Raw genomic sequence first — 18,234 nt, forward strand, 5'->3', positions numbered from 1 at the left:
TTAGAGAAGGAGGGGTTAAGTGTGTCCCTGGGGGCGTGATTCTAACGGTGATTGGCTGTGGCTTGAGGTGTAAGAACAGAGATCAACGGTCCTACATAGCAGAACCGTATGATCTCCATTCTTACACAGTGGAGAATGACAGGCGGCTGTGTTTACATTAGCCGCCTGCCTTTCTCCCGCTGTAACGGACAATCGCGAGTGACCGGCGGACATCGGGTCCGCCGGGCACACGCGCGGGGGGGTCCGTGAGCTAGCGGGAGCCCACCTCCGGCGGCGCACGCGCGCTCGCTCCCTAGAGCCTCACAGGCTAGCAATGTAGTCCTATGTCACTTTGCCTGTGAGGGGCTGACCGCCGCAGTAAATAGTCGTGCGGCGGTCGGCAAGTGGATAAAATGAGATCGCATTTTTTTTTTTTTTGCTTAGAATAAAGACCACGGTTATCGCCGTAACATTAGCTTTTACATTATACAAAAAAATTTGGCTAACTTTACGGTTTAGTTTTTTTTTTTTTTTAATTCATTAAAGTATATTTTTTCCCAAAAAACTGCGTTTGAAGGACTTTGGCGCAAATACTATTATACAACTAATATGGAGGCAGCAGCATATTGTCCAATCAGTAATTTTGCAATTGAACTGTATTAATATACATGCTGCATAATATGTTGGAGCTTTTTAAAGAAGCAATAAATAAAGGGTAATAAAATCCATCCTGCTCTGCTGTTAGGTGCTGCAGATCATCTAAGGATCTTTGTACAGCGGGGGTTGAGGGGACTGGAATCCAGGACACAGATATTCCTGCATAATACATGGCCTCAGTTTGTAGCTCTAGCTAAAGCCATTAAACCGCTGAATCACAGCTGATGATGAAACTCCCTCTAGAGATTAACCAGAATATACAGTGCTGCTTTTTCCAATGACCCCTTACCCCTCCTCTACGAGAAGCTTGCAGGAGGCATTCATCACGCTCTCACAAACGTCAGAGAAAATCATTTTTGTCTTATTTTTGAATAGTAGGTGGCAGGGGCTGACTGGCAACTTTCGCCCCAGAGGGCAAGTACAAACCAGAGACCCATGGTGCATGATTTGGGTCTCCTCCCGACCCCCATTCCAGGCTGATGCTCCACTCCAGGTGCTCTCTACTCTCCTGCCAAATCCAGGTTCCCGACCTGGCCAGCAGGGGGCGGTTCGGGGGAGCTGGGACAGCTTGGTCGTGGCTAGCTAGGGGTTAGGGCAGGAAAGTGTCCAGTGGGGCATGGAACCGGCCCCTGCTCAGACACAGTTTACATCATCCATGCTGGGGGAGGAGGCCTGTGCTCTGTCCTTGTCTTCATCCCGCACTCAGTAGGTCAGCGGTGGGGACTTTTTACTTCTCTTCTCCAGGAATCCTACAGACATGTCTGTGGCAGGGGTGTTGCCACCTTTTTAAAATCCATTAAATCCATTTTTCTGATGTTCATTGACGGACACAGCTCTTGAGAATCTTGACCAGAGGGTTATACTGCCCCCTATAGGAGTAGGACACTAGGCAGGAAAAAAGGCTGGCTGTGCCAAATCGGCAGTCCCAGGGGGTATACTCCCTCTCTCTGCTATAGGTACTCAGTTTTGTTACAAGCAGTGTCAGAAGAATTACAACTCCAGAGGGGTGGGTGATGTGTCCGTCAATGAACATCAGAGAAATGTATTTTACGGTTAGTCAAAAATCCCATTTTCTCTTTCGTTCATTGACGGACACAGCTCCTGATCTTCATAACCATTGGGACGTCCCAAAGCAGTGTTAAAACATGAGGGTGGGAACAGCAAAAAAAAATTCCCAAAGGCTAAACCGTAGCCAACCAGGTAACGGAAACTCAACGAAAAACAACTGAAGCCCACCTTAAAATAACTCCCCCAAAGAGGGAACGGACTCTCTAAACAGCAGATTGCAAAATCTTGCGGCAAAAAGAGGCATCCGCGCAGATGCCAACACATCCACTTTAGAGAAATTTGTGAAAGTGTGCACCAGGTAGACGATTTGCACATCCGCGTCACTGACGCCTGATGACCGAAGGCCCAAGAAGCACTGGAGCGCCCGAGTAGAGTGCGTCTTCACAGGGAAAGGAGAAACCACCATCTGTCCGATCCATCTTGAGAGGGCGCTTTTTACTAGCCCGTCGCTTAAAAGCCACCTCCACCTGGGACACAAAGGACCCCAGGACCACCGTCAGTGCATCAATGGATGGTTGGGCTCTGGAGGGCCCAGCAGCCTCTGAGAGGGGGACAGGTGGGGAAACGGGCTCCAAAGACACCATGAGGAATAGGGGGACCCCCAAAACACGTGCTAAGGGACACCCCCACCGCACTGGTAACACCACCTGGTCGCCAGCAACAGAGCACCCCACGATCCTGCAGCAGAGGAAGGGAGGACCTCACCAGACTCACCCCCCCACCAGACAGTCACCACCAGCACCAAGATAAAATGTACTCCACGTGCGGTGTCCAGGAAGGGAATAGACCCAGGAGTCAGCACCAGGGGATAAGGAGGGGCTCCCACAGCTGAAATCGCCACCCAGAAGGCTTCACTGTAATGGCCACCGCTGATTCCAATGCAAAATGGTCGCTGGCCTATACACAATACAGGCCAAAACCAAATGGTGGCTACACAAGGCTCCCAGGGACCCAGGAGGGATCCCTGGGGCCCAGGCAAGGCACAGAAGGGAATGGGGGAACCGGGCAGGAGCCCCCAACAGGTACAGTCCCCCCCTCAGCCGATCGCCCAGTCGAAAGCAGCGCACCCCCCCCCCCCCGCCCACCCCCATCACCAGCACAGCACCCTCCCCCTGCCCAGGAAAGCAGCCCAGACCACCACACTACCCTATGATGGGAGGGGAGGAGAGGCCGATGGGGGACTAGATGACCCACAGGAACCACCGAGGCACAGGGGAGGGTTTCCTAACAGGAAGGAGGGGTCCGACCGGCCCTTTGAGGGGCCCTGTCCACCCCCAAAACCTTCCAGGGGGAGAGGGGAGACAGTTACTCACCATACCAGGAACCAGGCAGGCACCGCTATAAACAGAAGCTCCTCACCATCGAAATGGGGGGCTTTTGGCCAGGAGGAACGATGCGATGCGGGCTGAGACACGGTCGTATGCGACCTTGTTAGGCATTTAACTCGCAGGCCAGCCCCCGTGCGGTGGGGCTATGTTGCAGACGAACAAATGCGAAGCTGTGGTCTGCGCACGCTCCCTGGCCAGACTGGGGAAACCACTGGATCCAGATTATCCAGCTTGTCGCCCAGTCCGGCAGTTGATTGTAGATCTCACAGGAAAAAAAGCAGGAGAAAAAAATCTAAAAAGAAAAAAATTGCCAGAACCATAGATCCCAGCAAGGCACTAGGTCCTTACTCCTGACCAGGCAGAAAAAAAACCTATAGCAGAAAGGGGGAGTATACCTTCTGGGACTGCAAATAGGCGTAGTTGAGTCTTTTTTCTGCCTAGTGTCCTTCCCCTGTAGGAGGCAGTATAACTCACTGGTCAAGATTCTCAGGAGCTGTGTCCGTCAATGAACGAAAGAGAAATTAAGTTATGTTACTCAGGGAGTTACATTATCTATATCAGCGATCGTTAACTTGTGATCTGCCTGTCTTTTTCTCCTCATTAGCTATCCTTATTGTTAATGTATTTTATGTGTAGCGCAAAACATTTCCTCTTCATCCATTGTGGCTCAGGAAGGTCAAAAAGTTGGCCACCCGTTATCAAGCGGACCAGCCAGTTCTCAAATTTTCCAGCCCGCCAACTGCTAGCTTCTTTGAGACCATTTTGTCATAGCACATTTAGAAAGAGGTCTACAAGAATGTGAAATGCGGGGTCAAAGGGTCTAGCTAGATGTCAAGACACAGAGAGTCTCATTGAGAGGTCAGAGGGCCTAGCCAGAAGCCAAAGAACAGAGGTCTCTTCGAGGGGTCAGAGGACCCAGCCAGAAGCTAAGAAACAGAGGTCTCTTCGAGGGGTCAGAGGGACCAGCCAGAAGCTAAGAGACAGAGGTCTCATCAAGGGGTAAGAGGGTCCAGCCAGAAGTCATGAGACAGAGGTCTCATCGAGGGGTAAGAGGGTCCAGCCAGAAGTCATGAGACAGAGGTCTCATCAAGGGGTAAGAGAGCCCAGTCAGAAGTCATGAGACAGAGGTCTCATCGAGGGGTCAGAGGGCCCAGTCAGAAGTCATGAGACAGAGGTCTCATCGAGGGGTCAGAGGGCCCAGTCAGAAGTCATGAGACAGAGGTCTCATCGAGGGGTCAGAGGGCCCAGTCAGAAGTCATGAGACAGAGGTCTCATCGAGGGGTCAGAGGGCCCAGTCAGAAGTCAAGAGACAGAGGTCTCATCAAGGAGTCAGAGGGCCCAGCCAGAAGCCAAGAGACAGCCGGTCTCAGTTCCAGGAGTCAGATAGGCTCCTATCGGATTGTCAGGAGAACCCCAATTCATAGGCCAGAGGTGGACCGTGCAGCGGGGCACTTTGACTAAAGGCTAGAGAGCCAAGTATTCCAAAAGAGCTGGACAACACAGTCAAAAGGGACTGGTAAGTGGGCCAGGTTCTGCGGTATTTTTATTTGTGCACACTGTTTGGAAGAAACCCCTGCATGGGCAACTGAAGTACATGTGAACTTTCCATTTATTGAATAAAAGTACTAGGCTGCCATGCCCTAAAATACAGTTTTGGACTGGCGCAACTCATTGCAAATGTACCTACTGTTTGAGTTTAAACCTCCCAGTCCCACATCGCATATCTAAAAGTAATAAAAAAAATAGAACTGGACAAGATGTGAACCAACGAGCTAATGACTACATAAAATTGAATTGGACAGTTTGAGTGGGTCCTTATACAGTACAGTGTGATGGGCAGATGCCCTTTTTCAAAACGATCAGATTTGCATGCCTTCTCTACCTCTTACAAACCATACCCCTCCTAAAAATTGGATTTTGCCATCCCCGCTTTTGTTTAGAATCTAGAATAGCTTTAGACTCGGTTCACACTACGGCGATCCGACTTAGGGGGCGACCTGTGAAGTCGCGTGCAGCGCGACTTCGGCACGACTTGCACGGACTTCATAAAATGAATGTCTATGCAAGTCGCTCCAGGTCTCCCCGAAGTAGTACAGGAACCTTTTTCTAACTCGGAGCGACTTGTATCGCTCCTATTAGAACCGGTCCTGTACTACTCAATGGACCGCGACAGTAGGCGACTTGCCAGGCTGACCAAGTCGCCTGACAAGTCGTATTAGTGTGAACCGGCACTTAAAGCATCTGCAAGCTTCTAACCAAAACCCATGGGTGAACCTTCCTGTTATCAGATTATATAACCTTGCAAGCATTCTAATTCATGTCAGGTCATAGATGTCTGACACCTCATTTTACATGGCTGCAGGCCTAGATGCACAGCTAGTACAACCTTGGTCACTTCAGAGGGTATTACACGCTAAACGCTCTTTTATCCAGCTGAATCAAACTAAAACTCCTCTTGAGGGACATTATTATTTCTACATGGAGGGAAGCAGTGGTGTATTTTGGTTTTGTGCTGCCCTAGGCAAGACTAAAATTGGGCACGCCACCCCCCCCCCCCCCATTATGTAAATTTGCCCCACTTGTTTTTTAACAGATGTGTCTCCCTCCAAAATTGAAGGACTGCAAGCATGAACCCCTGAGATCTCACGAGAGGGGTGGGTGAGGGAGAGAGAGAGAGGGGGGGAAGGGTGAGGGAGGCAGAGAGAGAGAGGGGGTGGGCGAGGGAGGGAGGGAGGAAGGGAGAAAGAGAGGGGGTGGGTGAGGGAGGGAGAGAGGGGGGGGGGGTCGAAAGAGAGGGGGGTGAGAGAGAGAGGGGATGAGAGAGGAGGATGCGAGAGAGAGGGGGGATGAGAGAGAGAGTGATAGAGAGAGAGAGAGAGAGAGAGATGGGGGGATGAGAGAGAGAGAGAGAGATGGGGGGATGAGAGAGAGAGAGAGATGGAGGGATGAGAGAGGGGGATGAGAGAGAGAGGGGGGATGAGAGAGAGAGGGGGGATGAGATAGAGAGGGGGATGATAGAGAAAGAGAGAGGGGGCGAGAGAGAGGGGGTGAGAGAGAGAGAGAGAGAGAAGGGGGGATGAGAGAGAGAGGCTGGTGAGAGAGGTGGTTCTAGCAACCAGTGGCCAATAGAGTCTCAGGTGGAGGGGGGGTGGCTTTTTTGCTGCCCCCCTGCAAAGTGCTGCCCTAGGCCTGGGCCTTGTTGGCCTAGGCCAAAATACAGCACTGGAGGGAAGCCAGAAAACTCCAGGGACTGTCTCCTCTCTAATGCCTTCGAGCACTACTCCAGCTTTCCCCCAGGTTTTTCTTTATTTAAAAGGTTACTCCACTTTTATTAAGAAAAAAAAAAATTCCCCTCCGAGTGATAAATGTACATTACAAGAATTTTAATAAACTTTGTTGCAGATTCCTAACTGTTCGTCTCTGAAGGAATAGCTCCTTGTTGGATAACGTCCTGTTTAGAGTGATTTTTTTTAATGTGCTATTTCTTTTTCCAATAAGGTGGAGTTACTTTTCAATATGTGGTGGCATAAGGGATCTCTACAATCCATAACCTAGTGTAAACCCCAGAAGACCATCTATTCTCTCTTTTTTACAGTACAACAAAAAGTCATCTTTCTACCCACTCATTTTCTATACAATGAACTCATTAGGTATTTTCCCTGTATTGATTTTAGGTTCATTATGCCTAAACCACTAACAATGATCGTGTCCCTAACCACTAACAATGATCATGTCCCTAACCACTAACAATGATCGTGTCCCTAACCCAAGCGTGGATTTGAGGTGTCTACCAAGGGTCATCACTGAGTCATTGAGATGAATTCATCTCAAGATATTACATAGGGTCTGCCTGACATTCAACATCTCACTCAAAAATCCTTTTATATATACACAGGTATATTAGTGCTCATAATTCGCTACCCCATGTCCTTACTTGAATAATCTTTGCTTGAGTTTTGAAAGGTTTTGGAAAAAGCCTTGGAATATTCAAAACATCAAAGGAGTTGTTTCCACTAGTCGGCACATAAACAGGTAATTAGCATTCTGGTTCCTCCAGACCGCCAATGTGAGGGACATTCTGGTTCCCACAGGCCGCCAATGTGAGGGACATTCTGGCTCCCACAGACCGCCAATGTGGGGGACATTCTGGCTCCCACAGACCGCCAATAAGAGAGACATTTTGTCTCCCACAGGCCGCCAATGTGAGGGACATTCTGGCTCCTACAGACCGCCAATGTGAGGGACATTCTAAATCCCACAGGCCGCCAATGTGAGGCACATTCTGGCTCCCACAGACCGCCAATGTGAGGGACATTCTAAATCCCACAGACCGCCAATATGGAGGACATTCTGGCTCCCACAGACCGCCAATGTGAGGGACATTCTGGCTCCCACAGACCGCCAATGTGAGGGAAATTCTGGCTCCCACAGACCGCCAATGTGAGGGACATTCTGGCTCCCACAGGCCACCAATATGAGGGACATTCTGGCTCCCACAGACCACCAATGTGAGGGACATTCTGGCTCCTACAGATCGCCAATGTGAGGGACATTCTAAATCCCACAGGCCGCCAATGTGAGGGGCATTCTGACTCCCACAGGCCGCCAATGTGAGGGACATTCTGACTCCCACAGACCGCCAATGTGAGGGACATTCTAAATCCCACAGGCTGCCAATGTGAGGGACATTCTGACTCCCACAGGCCGCCAATGTGAGGGACATTCTAAATCCCACAGGCCGCCAATGTGAGGCACATTCTGGCTCCCACAGACCGCCAATGTGAGGCACATTCTGGCTCCTCCAGACCGCCAATATGGAGGACATTCTGGCTCCCACAGACCGCCAATGTGAGGGACATTCTGGCTCCCACAGACCGCCAATGTGAGGGACATTCTGGCTCCCACAGACCGCCAATGTGAGGGAAATTCTGGCTCCCACAGACCGCCAATGTGAGGGAAATTCTGGCTCCCACAGACCGCCAATGTGAGGGACATTCTGGCTCCCACAGACCACCAATGTGAGGGACATTCTGGCTCCTCCAGACCGCCAATATGAGGGACATTCTGGCTCCCATAGACCACAAATGTAAAAAACATTCTTCTCCTTACTTTCTACCAACGTTAAAGACATTCTTCCTCCTACTGACCACCAATCTAAGAGGCATTCTTCTCCTTACTACTAACGTAAGAAAACATTCTTTCTTCTACTGACCACCAGCGTAAAATAACATTCTTCTCCTTATTTACTAACAACGTAAAAAACTTTTTCCTTACTTACTACCAGCTTAAAAGACATTCTTCCTCCTACTATCCACCAATGGAAGAGACATTCTTCTCCTTACTACTAACGTAAAAAAAAAAAAAACACATTCTTTCTTCTACTGACCACCAGCGTAAAATAACATTCTTCTCCTTAGTACCAATGTACAATAACATTCTTCTCCTTACTACCAACGTAAAAGATATTCTTCTCCTTAGTACATTCTTCTCCTTATTTACTACCCACGTAAAAAACGTTCTTTTCCTTACTTTCTACCAACGTTAAAGACATTCTTCCTCCTACTGTCAGCTAATCTAAGAGGCATTCTTCTCCTTACTACTAACGTAAGAAAACATTCTTTCTTCTACTGACCACCAGCGTAAAATAACATTCTTCTCCTTAGTACATTCTTCTCCTTATTTACTACCAACGTAAAAAAACGTTCTTTTCCTTACTTACTACCAACTTAAAAGACATTCTTCCTCCTGCTGACCACCAACGTAAGAGACATTCTTCTTTCTACTAACAACCAATGTAAGAAACATTTTTCCTCCTACTGACTACCAATGTAAGAGACATTCTTCCTCCTACAGACCATCAACGTAACAGACATTCTTCCTCCTACTGTCCACCAACGCAAGAGACATTCTTCCTCCTACTGTCCACCAACGCAAGAGACATTCTTCCTCCTACTGTCCACCAACGCAAGAGACATTCTTCCTCCTACTGACCATCAACGTAACAGACATTCTTCCTCCTACTGTCCACTAACGCAAGAGACATTCTTCCTCCTACTGTCCACTAACGTAAGAGACATTCTTCCTCCTACTGTCCACTAACGTAAGAGACATTATTCCTCCTACTGACCACCAATGTAAAAGATATTCTTCCTCCTACTGACCACCAACGTAAGAGACATTCTTCCTCCTACTGACCATCAACGTAACAGACATTCTTCCTCCTACTGACCATCAACGTAACAGACATTCTTCCTCCTACTGTCCACCAATGTAAGAGACATTCTTCCTCCTACTGTCCACCAACGTAAGAGACATTCGTCCTCCTACTGTCCACCAACGTAAGAGACATTCGTCCTCCTACTGTCCACCAACGTAAGAGACATTCGTCCTCCTACTGTCCACCAACGTAAGAGACATTCTTCCTCCTACTGTCCACCAATGTAAGAGACATTCTTCCTCCTACTGTCCACCAATGTAAGAAACATTCTTCCTCCTACTGTCCACCAACGTAAGAGACATTCTTCCTCCTACTGTCCACCAATGTAAGAGACATTCTTTCTTCTACTGTCCACCAACGTAAGAGATATTCTTCCTCCTACTGTCCACCAACGTAAGAGACATTCTTCCTTCTACTAACAACCAATGTAAGAGACATTCTTCCTCCTACTGTCCACCAAAGTAAGAGACATTCTTCCTTCTACTGACAACCAATGTAAGAGACATTCTTCCTCCTACTGACAACCAATGTAAGAGACATTCTTCCTGCTACTGACCACAAACGTAAGAGATATTCTTCCTTCTACTGACCACTAATATAAGCAACATTCTTCCTCCTACTGTCCACCAACATAAGAGACATTCTTCCCCCTGCTGTCCACCAACGTAAGAGACATTCTTCCTCCTACTGTCCACCAATGTAAGAGACAATCTTCCTCCTACTGTCCACCAATGTAAAGCCCCGTACACACACGCAGATCGTCGTCATACAAATGTTCGTCTTTTCTCCCCGGGATGTCGGTGTCTGTTGAAAAGTGCAAAGACAGCACAAGGACAGCACAAGAATTTTGTCCGCAGACTTCAGCTGACTGCAGAAGTGATGTCATGTAATGGTTAACTTTCCCTGTGTTTTTTATTTTCTGAGCATGCCCAGTCTTGCAAATCTGCGGTCTGTCGGCTGATTTCTGTACTGACAGGCGAACAATCGTCCGTTCTGGTGTCTGCAGACAAAAATTTTCATGTTTGCAAGAAAGACTCTTGTCCGCGGATTGTGTGCAGACATCTGTCGGAGGCACCATACTAACACGCGTACAATCAGCAGATCTTTCGTCCGCCGACGTTTGTATGACGACGATCTGCGTGTGTGTACGGGGCTTAAGAGACATTCTTCCTTCTACTGACAACCAATGTAAGAGACATTCTTCCTCCTACTGTCCACCAACGTAAGAGATATTCTTCCTTCTACTGACCACTAATATAAGCAACATTCTTCCTCCTACTGTCCACCAACGTAAGAGACATTCTTCCTCCTACTGTCCACCAACGTAAGAGACATTCTTCCTCCTACTGTCCACCAACGTAAGAGACATTCTTCCTCCTACTGTCCACCAACGTAAGAGACATTCTTCCTCCTACTGTCCACCAACGTAAGAGACATTCTTCCTCCTACTGTCCACCAACGTAAGAGACATTCTTCCTCCTACTGTCCACCAACGTAAGAGACATTCTTCCTCCTACTGTCCACCAACGTAAGAGACATTCTTCCTCCTACTGTCCACCAACGTAAGAGACATTCTTCCTCCTACTGTCCACCAACGTAAGAGACATTCTTCCTCCTACTGTCCACCAACGTAAGAGACATTCTTCCTCCTACTGTCCACCAACGTAAGAGACATTCTTCCTCCTACTGTCCACCAACGTAAGAGACATTCTTCCTCCTACTGTCCACCAACGTAAGAGACATTCTTCCTCCTACTGTCCACCAACGTAAGAGACATTCTTCCTCCTACTGTCCACCAACGTAAGAGACATTCTTCCTCCTACTGTCCACCAACGTAAGAGACATTCTTCCTCCTACTGTCCACCAACGTAAGAGACATTCTTCCTCCTACTGTCCACCAACGTAAGAGACATTCTTCCTCCTACTGTCCACCAACGTAAGAGACATTCTTTATATATATATATATATATTCCTTGCCCACCATATGTTGTGTTGTATATATACTCTTGACTGTTTTTTGTAAGATGTGCTGTTAATGAGATTCTACTGTTGCCCTTAAGATAGCAAACCATGCTTTTGGAATAGGGTAATAATTATAGTGTTTGCTTGGTAAAATAAGCGTGGCTTTGCCTGTTTACAAAAATGCTTCTATGTCAGTAGGAGAACAATGATGAGCGTTAGACACTAAGCACTCTGACAGTCTTTTGTCACGTCAGCAATCTATATCACTCTTTTGTCACATGGAAGCAGTGTGTGACAGATGTGAGCAATCTTTGTCTAATATTACTGATAATAGAGGATTACACACAGGATTGGCTATCCTGCAACTGCAAAAAAACTGAATGGAAACTTTTCTGATCAATAAACCTTTTTCCACCAAATGGCCCTATTTTTCTATTGTTACCGGAATAAAGCCGCTCGCTGGGCGCTCTCAGCACAAAGACCAATCTGTCGCAGACAGCTCTTGATCTGGGCTATAGAACAGTAGCTGGCGGGACAGGCTTCCAATCGTGTAACAGTGGTCACATGATTGCCAAACTGTTTAACCACTTAAGGACCGGAAAGGTTGTACCCCCCTTATGACCAGGCCATTTTTTTTTGCGATACAGCACTGCGTTACTTTAACCAGTTCTGGACCGGAAGGATTTGCCCCCTTAATGACCAGGCCATTTTGTGCAATTAGGCACTGCGTGACAATTCTGCGATCGTGTGACGTTGTACTTAAATAAAATTGATGTCCTTTATTTCCCCGCATATAGAGATTTCTTTTGGTGGTATTTGATCCCCTCTGCGATTTTTTTTTTTTTTGCGCTATTACAGTCGGTTCACACTGGGGCGACACGCCTCCTTACTACTTCTTACTTACTTACTACAATGCACCACGACTTCGGAGCGACTGGCAGGGACTTCACATAATGGAAGTCTATGCAAGTCGCTCCGAGGTCGCCCCGAAGTAGTACAGGACCCTTTTTCTAAGTCGGAGCGACTTGTGTTGCTCCTATTAGAACGGGTCCTGTAGTGGTCAATGGACCGCGAGGGAGTGCGACTTGTCAGGCTGACAAGTCGCGGCAATGTGAACCGAGTCTAAACAAAAAAAAAAGCGACAATTCTGAAAAAGAAAAACAATATTTTTTACTTTACTATAAAACATTTCCAATAAAAAAAAAATTAAAAAAATCCAAATTTTTTCATCATTTTAGGCCAATATGTATTCTGCTACATTGTTATGGTAAAAAAAAATCCCAAAAGGTGTATATTGATTGGTTTGAGCATAAGTTATCGCGTCTACAAACTAGGGGAAAGATTTATGTCATTCTTATTTATTTATATATATTTTTTACCAGAAAACCGGCGATCATCGATTTTTAGCGGGGCTGCAACATTGCGGCAGACAGATCGGACACTAACTGACACTTTTGGGGGGACCAGTGACATTACTACAGTAATCAGTGCTAAAAATATGCACTGTTACTGTAATAATGACACTGGCAGGGAAGGGGTTAACACCAGGGGCGATCAAAGGGTTAAATGTGTGCCTAGGGGGTGTTTTCTAACTTTGTGGGGGGATGGGCTTATGGAATGAACACAGAGACCTGTGTTCCTAAATAGGAGGATCCCTGTGTTCATCACTGACATAACAGCGGTCTGCCGTGTTTACATCGGCAGATCGCCATTCTGTCTGCATGGGGAGCGATCGCAGGTGCCCGACGGACATCACGTCTGTTGGCCCCGCTGATTGGCTCCCCCTTTAGCAAATCGGTGCGCGCGCACGCCTCCACTAACTGCTACACAAAACGGTGTACATGTATGTCATTTCGCGTAACAGAGCCGACCTGCCACAGTATAACTACAGGGGCTGGTCAGCAAGTGGTTAAAGGGATGCTTTTTTTTTTTTATCACAATATGCTAGCTTGCACAGCATACCGGCACATTATGAAAGACTTACCTGAACTGAGCCCCCTCCAGCGGCATGCTGTCAGCGCTTCCATCTTCACCGACTCTCACTTCCGAGTTCACGCTCTCCAGGTGTTTGAATGGCTGGGCCATGGTGATATCACTCTTGTACAATGCGGAGCACAATGCGCATGCGCCAGTGATGTCACCGACTGCTTCAACTGTGAATATCTCCTAAATGGTGCGATATGTAGTTAGTGGTAAATATCCACTTCAGGTCTGCTCCATAGCACTTTCACTGCTACAGGGTGGCACCTGTGTACCAGGCCACGTATATATATATATATATATATATATATATATATACTGTACGTGATCCGACACTTTCCGGGTAGGCGGCTTGCTCACACTGGGGAGCTGATCTACGGGTACCAAGTACTCAAGGTCCGCCGCCACCCACCAATCGTTAGGCAGAGAGCCAGAATGGCGAACTGCCTATGTGATAGAGCTGCACAATTCTGGAAAAAATGAGAATCACAAGTTTTGGGCTTAGAAAAATTATCACGATTCTCAGGGTAACATCATCTTTCACATTATACAAAAATATTGGGCTGCCTTTACTGTTTAGTTTTTTTTTTTAATTCATTGATGTGTATTTTTTTCCCAAAAAAAATGTCATTTCAAAGACCGCTGTGCAAATACAGTGTGATATAAAATATTACAACATCCGTCATTTTATTCTCTAGGGTCTCTGCTAAATAAATATATATATATATATATATATATATATATATATATATATATATATATATATACATACATACATACATACACACATACAGTATATATATATATATATATATATATATATATATATATATACATACACATACATATATATATAATTTGGGGGTGCTAAGTAAATATCTAGCAAAAAAAAATACAGATTTTAAGTGTCAGAAAAAGGCTGGGTCTTTAAGTGGTTAAACTGACCTCATTTACAGACCAAAAGTTCATCCCTTTGATCTAAAAGAACGAAATGATACAATGTTTCTATTTACACTATCTCACAAAAGTGAGTAAACCTCTAACGCTTTTGTAAATATTTTATTCTATCTTTTCATGTGACAACACTGAAGAAATGACACTTTGCTACAATGTAAAGTAGTGAGTGTACAGCTTGTATAACAGTGTAAATTTACTGTCCCCTCAAAATAACTCAACACACAGCCATTAATGTCTAAACCGCTGGCAACAAAAGTGAGTACACCCCTAAGTGAAAATGTCCAAATTGGGCCCAAAGTGTCAATATTTTGTGTGGCCACCATTATTTTCCAGCACTGCCTTAACCCTCTTGGGCATGGAGTTCACCAGAGCTTCACAGGTTGCCACTGGAGTCCTCTTCCACTCCTCCATGATGACATCACGGAGCTGGTGGATGTTAGAGACCTTGCGCTCCTCCACCTTCTGTTTGAGGATGCCCCACAGATGGTCAATAAGGTTTAGGTCTGGAGACATGCTTGGCCAGTCCATCACCTTTACCCTCAGCTTCTTTAGCAAGGCAGTGGTCATCTTGGAGGTGTTTGGGGTCGTTATGTTGGAATACTGCCCTGCGGCCCAGACTCCTCAGGGAGGGGATCATGCTCTGCTTCAGTATGTCACAGTACATGTTGGCATTCATGGTTCCCTCAATGAACTGTAACTCCGCAGTGCCGGCAGCACTCATGCAGCCCCAGACCATGACACTCCCATCACCATGCTTGACTGTAGGCAACACACACTTGTCTTTGTACTCCTCACCTGGTTGCCGCCACACACGCCTGACACCATCTGAACCAAATACGTTTATCTTGGTCTCATCAGACCACAGGAGATGGTTCCAGTAATCCATGTCCTTAGTCTGCTTGTCTTCAGCAAATTGTTTGCAGGCTTTCTTGTGCATCATCTTTAGAAGAGGCTTCCTTCTGGGATGACAGCCATGCAGAACAATTTGATGCAGTGTGCGGCGTATGGTCTGAGCACTGACAGGCTGACCCCCCACCCCTTCAACCTCTGCAGCAATGCTGGCAGCACTCATACGTCTATTTCCCAAAGACAACCTCTGGATATGACGCTGAGCATGTGCACTCAACTTCTTTGGTTGACCATGGCGAGGCCTGCTCTGAGTGGAACCTGTCCTGTTAAACCGCTGTATGGTCTTGGCCACTGTGCTGCAGCTCAGTTTCAGGGTCTTGGCAATCTTCTTATAGCCTAGGCCTTCTTTATGTAGAGCAACAATTCTTATTTTCAGATCCTCAGAGAGTTCTTTGCCATGAGGTGCCATGTTGAACTTCCAGTGACCAGTATGAGAGAGTGAGAGCGATAACACCAAATTTAACACACCTGCTCCCCATTCACACCTGGGACCTTGTAACACTAACGAGTCACATGACACCAGGGAGGGAAAATGGCTAATTGGGCCCAAGTTGGACATTTTCACTTAGGGGTGTACTCACTTTTGTTGCCAGCAGTTTAGACATTAATGGCTGTGTGTTGAGTTATTTTGAGGGGACAGTAAATTTACACTGTTATACAAGCTGTACACTCACTACTTTACATTGTAGCAAAGTGTCATTTCTTCAGTGTTGTCACATGAAAAGATAGAATAAAATATTTACAAAAATGTGAGGGGTGTACTCACTTTTGTGAGATACTGTGTATATATATATATATATATATATATATATATATATATATATATATATATATATATATACACAAAAAGAAAGGAGGCGCAAACACCTAGTGCATTACTCTTCCACACCTTTTGAAAATGTGAGTATGTTGTTGGCATTATAAATACAAACATAAAGAGTAAAAAGGAAATGTGGAAAGGACATGTTCCCTGTGCTAGGACCGCTGACGTGTTTCGGGAGCCACGCTCCCTTCCTCAGAGCCTAGGCTCCCGAAACGCGTTAGAGGTCCTAGCGCAGGGAACATGTCCTTTCCACATTGGGGTGGACTTTTTTTCATGCGATTTTTACTCTTCATGTTTGTGAGTGTGTTTTTGGCATTACAAATACATTTTCAGAAGGTGTCGAAGGGTGTTGCACCTCCTTTCTTTTGTGTTTTTAGTTTTTGGAGCTTCCCTATATATATATATACACACACATATCCATATATACAGTATATATATATATATACACACATATCCATATATACAGTATATATATATATACACACATATCCATATATACAGTATATATATATATATATATACACACATATCCATATATACAGTATATATATATATATATATACACACATATCCATATATACAGTATATATATATATATATATACACACATATCCATATATACAGTATATATATATATATATATATATATATATATATATATATATATACACACATATCCATATATACAGTATATATATATACACACACATATCCATATATACAGTATATATATATATATATACACACACACATCCATATATACAGTATATTTACATATATACACACACATATCCATATATACAGTATATATACACACACATATCCATATATACAGTATATATATATATACACACACACATATCCATATATACAGTATATATATATATATACACACACACATATCCATATATACAGTATATATATATATACACACACACATATCCATATATACAGTATATATATATACACACACACACACACACACACACATATCCATATATACAGTATATATATATATACACACACACATATCCATATATACAGTATATATATATACACACACACATATCCATATATACAGTATATATATATATACACACACATATCCATATATACAGTATATATACACACACATATCCATATATACAGTATATATATATATATATATACACACACACATATCCATATATACAGTATATATATATATATACAGTATATATATATATATATACACACACATATCCATATATACAGTATATATATATATACACACACACATCCATATATACAGTATATATACACACACATATCCATATATACAGTATATATATATATACACACACACATATCCATATATACAGTATATATATATATACACACACACATATCCATATATACAGTATATATATATATACACACACACATATCCATATATACAGTATATATATATACACACACACACACACACACACACATATCCATATATACAGTATATATATATATACACACACACATATCCATATATACAGTATATATATATACACACACACATATCCATATATACAGTATATATATATATACACACACATATCCATATATACAGTATATATACACACACATATCCATATATACAGTATATATATATATATATATACACACACACATATCCATATATACAGTATATATATATATATACAGTATATATATATATATATACACACACATATCCATATATACAGTATATATATATATACACACACACATCCATATATACAGTATATATACACACACATATCCATATATACAGTATATATATATATACACACACACATCCATATATACAGTATATATACACACACATATCCATATATACAGTATATATATATATACACACACACATATCCATATATACAGTATATATATATATATACACACACACATATCCATATATACAGTATATATATATATATACACACACATATCCATATATACAGTATATATATACACACAGACAATCCATATATACAGTATATATACAGACAGAAATATATATTTGTATACAGATAGGTATTGTCCTGGCTCTCAGTATATACATGGTGTGCCCGCCTACCCCAGCCTGGCCCGTCCCCTGCCCCCATGTAAACACACCACCTATACATGTACATTAGGACATGCCAGCTGTGCCCAGCACCCTGGGCTCCCTCTGTGTGCCAGGCCATAGGGGAGAGGGGGAGGGGAAGGATGCTTACCTCTCTATTCTATGCCTGCCTGGCTCTTCTTCCCATTCTTTCTGCAGCCTTTTGACGGCTGACTAATGGCTCCGCCCACCTCTGCCAGGGACAGGGCGGGGCCCC

The 18,234-nt window shown here is 44.4% G+C and overlaps 1 protein-coding gene across 1 annotated transcript in view; it reads right to left on the reverse strand.

Annotated features, from left to right (window-relative positions):
* Nucleotides 1–18,227, reverse strand: part of USP20 (ubiquitin specific peptidase 20) — a 99,284-nt gene extending 81,057 nt beyond the window's left edge. Inside the window, exon 1 of the mRNA XM_082263109.1 lies at nucleotides 18,130–18,227. The gene's annotated coding sequence lies outside the window, so the exon portion shown is untranslated. The remainder of the gene's footprint in view (nucleotides 1–18,129) is intronic.
* Nucleotides 18,228–18,234: the final 7 nt, after the last annotated feature.

The sequence above is a fragment of the Pelophylax lessonae genome (assembly GCF_965119305.1).
Source record: "Pelophylax lessonae genome assembly, chromosome: 7".
Taxonomy (NCBI): Eukaryota; Metazoa; Chordata; class Amphibia; order Anura; family Ranidae; genus Pelophylax; species Pelophylax lessonae.